Raw genomic sequence first — 9938 nt, 5'->3', positions numbered from 1 at the left:
AGGTTTTGGTGGCGGTACAACAAACAACTTTTATCTTGTAGCTTCATAAACTATACCAAATAATCCAGGCAGTAGGCAGCACTTTATACTTAGTCATTGTATATAACTGTTGAAATTCACACAAGCGCACACACACAACAAAACAGACGCATTAAGACATTAAGTGTGATTACTTTCTCTCTTCTGCTTTTCTGTGACCATCTGTCTCAGCCTAAACCAGATTAATTTTTTCCTCTTCAGCAGTCTTGCCTCATGTCTCTTCCTCTTTTACACTTTCTTCTCTTCCATCAGCTGTTTAAACTCATGTTCTGTTGCTGCACATCCTAAAATAACTGAGGATGTAAAATAAGCTTAAATTCTGACACCAGCATACATTGTTTTTGTTACTTCCGTTGCAGTTGTATGTCTTAAATGTAATTTAGGTTAACTTCCTGTTTTATTTAGATGCTTTTATTTAGATGCTTTTATTTTGAAGGCGAGTTTACGCTGTTGACAGGAAGTTGTTGTTGCTATGGAAACAACATGACCGAGTGTGTGGTGCGGGTGCCATCGCGTGGCCTTCTGTAGGCATCGTACTTGCTTCGGCTGTTGCTTGGCTGTTGACCAAGTTCGGGGCCATCTTCGTGCGGAATTCACAATTCCATATTCGTGTGTCCATCTGGTGTCAATTTCGGGACAGTGTGACTTAAAGCATTTTCAAGTATCAGGCATAGTTTACCTACATTTGATTTGATTTAACTTATAACTCAACTGATAAGGCAGTATACCTCTAGTGAGCGGCCCAGCCCTTCGTATATTTTTCTGTATGTGGTCCTCAGTGAAAAAAGTTTGGACCCCCCTGGTCTAGAAGGAAGTAATGTTCTTCTGCCAATCGCAGCAGCATGGCTTTCACTTTCTCTCTCTCTCTTCTGTCAACAGGTGCTCCAATAACACTCAGGTTTTTCTGTACACCTGGTGGATGTTTTAACTATACCAATTTCTGAAAGCGAACAATTGCATTAAAAAGTATAAACTAGAACTTGATGAATAAATGATTATTAATCTGGTTCTGATTGATCCATTTTCAAGGAGGATCCTCCTTAGTGTTTGTTAATACTATTTTAAATTGTAATAAACTGTATTTATGGTATAGACTGCTTGATATCAATATTTATCAGTTTTGATATCATAAACAGAGAGAGGAGCCGCACAGCTCGCAAATTGATTATTTTATCAACTGAAATTAATGTTTTGAAGTCTCCTACCAAAGTATAACAGACTACAAGTTCAGATTCAGGTTTTATGTTGTGCCATCTTTAAATAAAGCTGCATCTATGATTGATCAAGATGAAGACACCATCTGACGAGCGTCACGCACAGAATAACAAAGAAACATTGAAACATTGAGTTTCCCTTACAGTATTTACTTTTTCAAAACATATGCAGGGTTTTTGTTTGTCCTGAATTGAAATCAAGTGAGTGAAGCTGCACTAAAAAAAAGCTTAAATTCAAATGTTTCAAACCCTACAGTCAGTATTGGTATAAGCCCCACAAAGTCGCAGTATAGACGACAAGAAGTGGAAGACAGTATGTGTTTGTCCATACTGTAGGCCTATAGTGACTGGTATAGAAAGGAAAGGTACAAACGTATCTTCAGTACAGATGTATTTTCTATTCAGCGCTCCAGTGGGAATGTGCTTTGTGCGCCCTTTAAAACTCATCACTTGTCTCGCCCCCCACCAGGAAGCTTCATTGTCAGTTCGACCTGTTTTGTGTGACAGTTATTTGGAAAGGCTTTTATCTCCCACAGGGAGAAGGTTATTGGCTTTTCATAGACGGTATGTTACATGATATTCCTGAATAGTTTATGCTGTTGGAGCCTCAGTGCAGCCTTTACAAAAGGTCAGTCATCTCAACAGCTCTGCTTCAATAACAAGCACAGGATGTCCTAACACCGAGCGCCTCGTAGCAACAGCCAGAGATCCCTGTTCCCAGCCCACTCAGTAAAAACTACCGTCATGAGAAAAAGTCCCCATTGCTGAATCGTAGAAGACATCCATTCAATTAGGAAATGTTTCTTAAACAAACATCCCAGAACTACAGCTGAAACACTATTGCCGAATGTTCACTGCAAGTGTACTCAACTCAACACGCTCTTTTCATGCCATTAGCACATGTTCCGGATACTACCTGGTACTTGTATTGCTACAAACTCAGTTGAAGTTCAAGCAGAAGGACAGATACTAAAAGATGGAGTCTAAACACTGCAGATATCCAATTGGTCAGGGGGAATAGTTCATTGTGCGATAGGATAGGATGCCTTGATTTATTTGAAATGGCAGCCGGTAAAATACGCCATACACTACGCTGGACAATTTACATTTCATTGTTTGGTTCTCTATGAACCAAATGGGGGGGCTGTGGCTCAGTGGATAGTGTGCTGTACTTCGAGTCGGGGGATAGCAAGTTTGAGTCCCACTGCAGTCAGCATGTCGTTGTGTCCCTGGGCAAGACACTTCACCCCAAAATTGTACTGAATGTATGTAAGTTGCTTTGAATAAAAGCGTCTCACAAATGAAATGTAATGAACGCTTCAGCTAGTGTTGCTGTGAAGATGATTTCAGAGCAGTTTCATTATGAGAATCGCAAAAACATCTGAGGCTCTATCCACAGCGGAAAATCAAAGGATAAGTAATCTGATGTGACTCATGGCCAGCTGAAACATGGAAAACACGGCATGTCATAATAATAATAATAATAATAATACAAGAAACATCGTCTTAATTTAGAAGAAAGCCTTCTAAATGGTAGTTTGTTCATATCGTAAAATCACACAAAAGTCAGTTTTAACATTTGTTTTTTCCTCTGTTTTTGTTGGTTGTTGGGTGATTTAAATAAACAAAGCTACACTATGAAGTGTCCATACTGCTGTATTATTATGTTCAAATTAATCTCAGGTGTTACCAAAAATGCAACCAAAATCATGCATAGCTGCTATTTTCAGTTTCTTCTGAAGACACAGTTAGTTGTTAGTGTAGCTGAATGCCATTCTGCTTGTTCTGATTCCTCAACATCGATGCATCGACAGACTTGTGTGTTTATCTAACTCACTTGCTTAAGGGGGAGCTTGAACATACTGTCAAATCATTTAATCCACGGCGCTAATCGCCTTCATCTCCATGGACACCAGAGGGGCTGCTGGGAGGATTACCAGTCACACACACTGCACTTTGTTTGCTCTGTCTCTTTGATTAAGACAATTAATAACAAGGTCTTATGGTACCGTGTGCAGTAACTATGGATGTTGCATTGTCTGCAAATACAGTACATGGCACCCGACAGCAGTTTTAACAGTAGCTGTGATACACTGTATACACATGTGTACACATTTTTAAAGCACAAGTCTTAGCTTTGAAATTGATGTTTACTGTCAAACTCAAGTGGATGCTGTTTGGCATGGCTTGCGGGTGTCAGTCCTCTTCTATGTGAGGTGTGTTTGCATTTTAAAAACATCTACAGGGAAAGAAATGCATATTTTATGAGCACAAAGAAAAGGATTTGTTATCTGGCAGACATCAGGAAAGCCATGCATGAAAAAAATCAATTAGAAGCAAAGTGCAGTCAGGGCTGATCATGTTTGGTATTTTCGATGTGTTTTTAAAAGTCAGGGGGAACAACAGATGGTAAGAGTGCAGACACAGCCGTGCTAATGCTAAGACAAGGTTACGTGGAGTTGTTTTGACTCCTTGCTGTCAGAATCACACAAGATCACACAAAATTGAACATGCTGGCTGAATTATTCGTGTTTAAAAGAAAAATATATCAACTTGAAGAAATGAACTTGAATCTTAGGTTGACATAATGTCCCTTAATCATGTGTGAAGTTAAATATTGCATTTCGGAATTCTGTAATGTTTTTTTCTGGGTAAAAAAGAGAAGAAAAAGGGTTGAGTTGTTTATCTTTTCATATCTGCAGCAAGAAGCACACCCACGGTACAACGTCCTACTAGACAAAGCAATGCAAGTCTGAAGGGCATTCTAGAAATCTATTTGAACCCAAACATGCTGGTTTACTTCATGTTCTGTTAGAAACATTACGTAGCAGGAAAAAAAACACCAAACCAACTTTAAGGCCAAACATTCAACGGGAGTTTCAACCAATAAAGAAACTGCATTTAATTAAGTAACTTTGTTCAGATAAAGTTAGGTCCTCTCTGTTCATGGACTTTAAAGCGTCTCCTTTCTCTGCTATTCTCAAACCGAGAAGCCAAACTAAGACAGAGAGCGGCAGGATTCCTCTGGGCGAGAAACTCCTTTCTACTGAAACTAATGAAAAATTCATCTCGCCAGGTTGGGCTTTATCTTGAGCTCCCTGCGAAGCTTCGTTAACTCGCTTTAGAGCTGAGACGCTACGGCTGTTGGCCTCTGCTATGCATGCATGAATGTATTCCAACATCTACATGCAACACTAGCATGCATTTTGCTGAGAGAGATCCCATGGAGAGGGGTGGAACGCATCCTGACATTCAATGTGCTTTTGAAAAGATGAGTGGCAGCAGAGAGGGTGGTAGGAGAGGGGTGAGCTTTACGTTCATGGAGAGGGATTAGACGCCGCTCACAAGAAACAGAGGTTGGACTGAATCCAGCCTTCTCTCCTCGCTGCTTTTCTCTCCTTCACCTCTTGTCTTTCTCTCCTCTCTAATTCCCCCTGTCACTTCTTTCTCCTCCCTCGCTCCTATATCCCTCCATCCTTCACTGCTTCTTTTGTTCCTCCGTGCTTCCAGCAGTGACAAATTCATTCATGCATTTTTCAGAGATAGGAGTTTTGTCATACAAACATTTCTCACGAGGCACAACAAACCGCCGTCAGCTGAGTAAAACCTGTGGATTTATTTTATGTCGGTTTCTCTTTATTCATTCATTCTCTGTCCTCACACACACACACTCGTGTTTTCTCTTTCCTCTCTCACTCCGAGTTGCAGCAGTGTCTCATATCAATACGGTGTGAACTCATTTGCATTGATGAACAAGTTTCCTAGAAAACGTACGGATGATTAGGCGTTGGCTAGCCCTTATTTGGTTTGAGAGAAAGGTTAGGTCTTGATGAAATATTGAAGCTAGAAAACCTGCAAACCCCAGAGTCCACGCTTTGTATTCCCATCCATGCTCCTCGTGACTTCTCACTGAGGTACATGAACACCACAACAGCTTCTGAGATGCAACATCACTTTTACAGTTACAAAACATTGAGTTATTACAATCCAGATGGAAATTACTTTACATTCAAGTGTCATCTTATAAAGTTAGATTTAAATCAGAGCAGACAAGAAGCCCGTCGGTTGAAAGTGAGTCTGCAACAAATGCAAAACTCACTATTTCAATAATTAAAGTGGACCTATCATGCTATATTTGAATAATATAGTGTAGGACCATACCTATATAAGGCATATTTATACTTTTTATTTTTCAAAATACCAAACAGATCATGCATTTTAGCCATTCCTCATTTTGCTCAATTTAACACTGTCTTTGCATGGGCTGATTCTGTGAGAACAGCACCATCTACAGGCCTGGCATATGTACTACAGCGTCTCCAGCGCTTTCCAACGGCAATGTCCGTGGCTGTCTCCTCCTGATTGGTGGAGTTGGCCCAATAGCCGTAGCGCCACTTCTGTGACGTCATAGAAGTGTTCAAATCTGGATCAGTCTGAATCAGATCCGTTTTAGCCCCTTTTTAAGAGATTTGGGTATGGAGGAAAATAGAGGGTTGTGTTTTCTGACACTTAGTGAGTTCCCTGGAACACCGGGGACACATATTCATGTATAAAAGACGTAGAAAAGTGCATTATGCATGATAGGTCACCTTTAAGTCATTTTTCAAGCAGAAGGGATTTAACAAGTACAGTTCCAGTTTATTCAATATGATGATTGCTGCTCTTCTTTGTGTTCTATGATAGAAAACGTAATAATTTTCGGTAATCTTATAAAGTTAGATTTAAATCAGAGCAGGCAAGAAGCCCGTCTGTTGAAAATGAATCTGCAACAAATGCAAAACTCACTATTTCAATAATTAAGTCATTTTTCAAGCAGAAAGGATTTGACAAGTACAGTTCCAGTTTATTCGATGATTGCTGCTCTTCTTTGATAACAAACGTAATCATTTTTGGCCATTTTATTTGAGATTGTATTGCTAAAGGAAGCAGGGTTCAGATTCATGATTCTTTTTAAAAGTGCACCAAAAGAATTTAAAATGTTTCTAAATGCTAGGATATACTCCCAAAAATAAGGGTTGAACTATGATTTGCTTTTTCTGTCTGTGCTTGAATCCTAATATTTTGAAGTTGATATCTTTCCCAACAGAACCCTCTGCCTTTCTGTGAGGTCAGCAACATTTTTTTCCGCAGTGTATCTCAAATGTTGACATATTTCTGCATTGTTTAGGCCTGAAGGCTTACTGTACCGTTGTAGAAACCGTGTTTACTACATTACACTTTTTATGCTGTTGGGAACAAAGGGAATTTTAAAAACACCTTCACAACAAGGTCAGGGGCTTCTTTGAAACACAGAGAGAGAGAGAGGGGGCAAAACAACAATAAAATATGATAGCTGGGCCGGGCTCATCTTTCTCTAAAAAGCCTGGATCATTTTACAGCTCCAAAACGCACAATAGTGGCTGACGACAGCTATCCAGGGAGGAGGAACTAGAAACCTGTTTTTCTCAAACCTGGTGGGAAAATCCTGGCAAGAAATGTGTATCGCTACCTTCAGCTGATCGCTCACTATAACAACACTTCAAACTGCCCTTGAGCAAGGCACCTGCTGCACCTGCTCTTTTCTGTAACACCAGCATAAGTATGTGTGTGTGAGTTTGTAGCAGGTCAAGTATGAGAACAACATAAAACAACCTCTCGGACAAATAATCCTGCATTAGTAAATGTTAAAATAAAGGCAATTAGACATGACTGCTTAAAAAGATAAGCTTGTCTTTTCCTAAACAGCGAAGACAAGTAGGTGAAGAATCAGCCTGGAGCGCCAAATCTCATTTCTTTGAGTAACACGCAGGGATCATCGGGCTGTTTTGGGATGAATTAAAACAATTATTGTCAACAGTTTCCCTGAAGGATGTGTTGTTCCCTCGTAGAAAAAAGGCTGCACTGCAGAAAGAGGGGAAAAACTGCCTTTGTGTTTTTTTGCATCTTATTTTTGGAAGCCGTTTGCCTCTGAGGAGACTTGCTTTCTCTGTCATCATTAAAACATGAGTCACAGCGCTGCTTCAGGTGTGGATGAAGGAGAACTGAGACCTACAGCTTTTTATAGGAGATGGGTTTATTTGGGTTGTTGCTTCATGATTTCCATTTTTTAAGTGGATTGAATGTATTTGAGATGTTACTGAAAAATAATTTCAAACAATAGAAGCGTTGTTTCTTCAGATACTATCCTATATCATAGTGTGTCCCCTACTACCAGTGTATAGCCAGCCAAGCTAATGAGGATGTGTTGGTCGTACTTATACTTTATATATAATAAATGATGTTTATTCATTAAGAAAATAACTTGACATTTTAAGGACAAAATGTCCCTTTTATAATCATGTAGTCAAGTATTCCCTTTATTGAATGGCGTCATGTTAGTTCTGGATTGCATAGGAAAGTAAATGGTCAGATGGTTTATCTAAGACCCCACATTATGGGCTTCATCACCCAAGAACCATGTCTCACAAAAAGCAAACCTAAGATTAGTTCTTTTTTTTTTAAAAAGGCATCTGAATTTCAACCTATTTTTATTGGGTAATTTTTTGTAAAGATACAATTTGAACTTTTAGCATTTCAAAAGTCAAAACCGGCCAAATACAAGGACTTCAACATCCAGCATCCCAGTATCCTGATTCCTTTCCATTCCTTGTGATTTATTCTAAGACCCGGAAAGCAGAATATCAACAGGATCGTAGCGTGATGTCAGGAGAGGAATAAATACAAAAGCTTGTCATCCTGTCAGACTTGTCTTACCTAAATCAAAGAGGGAAGAAGGATAGATGAACGGACCCGCAGTGTTTGGCTGCTTCCTGAAACCTTCTTGTCATAGATGAAAACAAAAAACAAAGTATCTAGTATTTGTTCCTGTTTCTGGCTGGGAAAAGCCTCAAAACACACCCTGAATAAAAATAAATAAATTAAAAAAACAGAAATTGAGTTGTAAAATAAACACACAAACTTTGGACTATTGACCAAAGCAGCGTTGTTCATTTTCAAGATACTTGTCCACAAGACTGATTGATTTTAGTGACCCTAATGTTTCTTATACACTGTTAGTATAGAGATGTATATACTGCAGTAATGGTTGGATATAGAAAAACAACCAAAGGTCTCTTCATGTGTTTTCTCTTTGTTGTTGCAGATCTTCTTGTCAAGCTGGCAAAGGAAAAGTTTGGCGCCATTCAGACGGAATACCAAAAGGTAACCTTGTGTGTGTTAAACTTTAAGTTGTTTTTCTTTTGCTTTCCCTTTGCCTCATTGCATTATGTGTTTCTGATTGGAAGCTGCAATTCACGATAAGTCTACAGAAGAAATGTACCTCTGAGATACTCTGTAGTCTCAGGCCTTTAGAAGCCAAGGCAAGGCCATTTTTTTCACTGCCACATCTGAAAAAAATGGTAATTGCTTCTGGTCCAACCTGTGAATTTAGAGTGACATCATTAGGGAACAACTTTGATAGTCCCTGAGATCAAAAGGCTACCTTCCTCTCAATAACGGGAGGATTTGCTGTTACGATAAGCAACTACTATGTGAATACGCATGCCAGTTTTCAATCATTTGATTTGTCTTTGTTGTTCTCTTTCATCCACATGTTTTTGTTTGGTGGCTTTGCTCTTTCTTTGACGCTGCGTTGCCTTTGTCTTCTGCATGCCCTCTTCATCTGATCTGCTCTGCTCTGGCCTCCCTCAGCCAGAGAACATAGTGCTGACTCTTCAGGTAAAGTCTGCACACTGGTCTTATAGTGAAACCCATCCCCTTCCTCACCATGCTCCACTGTCCAGGGCTGCACAACTCCAGATACAAAATGATAAACTATATGTTACATTCTTTTTGAGATTTTACAACACTTTCATTTATTTCATCATTTTATCATTTCAATATATTTGGGATCAGTTGTGCAGCCCTAAGGCTCTCACCCAGCCTCCCTATCCACCTTATCGACATTTAGTTAGCTATGCTAATCTGTAGCTTGTGTCTCATTTGAGTCCTGGTTTAGATCAGCTTCATAGGAGCAACAATGTGATATTTATTTTAAAAATGACATGTGATGGTCTGAAACTCCCCTGGGTTATGATAATTGTTAAATATTTCCCTTTATTTCCAAACTTGGTTGCTGAGGACATCAGTCATTGAGCATGTATCAAAGACCAGCACATTACCGTCAACCTAAAGGAAAAATAGCAATATGGGTTTGGCAATTTATCCTTAAAGGGGACCTATCATGCTATATTTGAATAATATATTGTAGGGCCATACCTATATAAGGTATATTTATAAGTTTTATTTTTCAAAATACCAAACAGATCATGCATTTTAGCCATGCCTCATTTTGCCTCACTCCAGCTCTGTCTTTGCATGAGCTGGAGCTGACCCCCCCCCCTCCCCCCCTGCAAAGGAGGGGGCGAGGCACAAGCGTCATGTTACTATGCTGTTGCCATGCTGTTGCTATGCTGTTGCCATGCCACGGCAACCTCTCAATCCCCTGATAGGTGGACAGTTGACCATACAGGCGGAGTGCACCTCTGTGACATCATAGAGGTGCAAATCAGAATCCACATGTATCAAATCCGTTGCAGCCCCGTTTTTAGAGATTTGGGTATGGAGGAAAAGAGAGAGGGTTGTATTTTCTGACACTTGGTGTTGTCCCTGGAACACCGGGGATAAAAGACGTACAAAAGTGCATTTTGCATGATAGGTCCCCTTTAA

The sequence above is a fragment of the Notothenia coriiceps genome, unplaced genomic scaffold, assembly GCF_000735185.1.
Source record: "Notothenia coriiceps isolate Sejong01 unplaced genomic scaffold, NC01 NC01_scaffold00026431, whole genome shotgun sequence".
Taxonomy (NCBI): domain Eukaryota; kingdom Metazoa; phylum Chordata; class Actinopteri; order Perciformes; family Nototheniidae; genus Notothenia; species Notothenia coriiceps.
Note: the sequence above shows the minus strand (reverse complement) of the source record.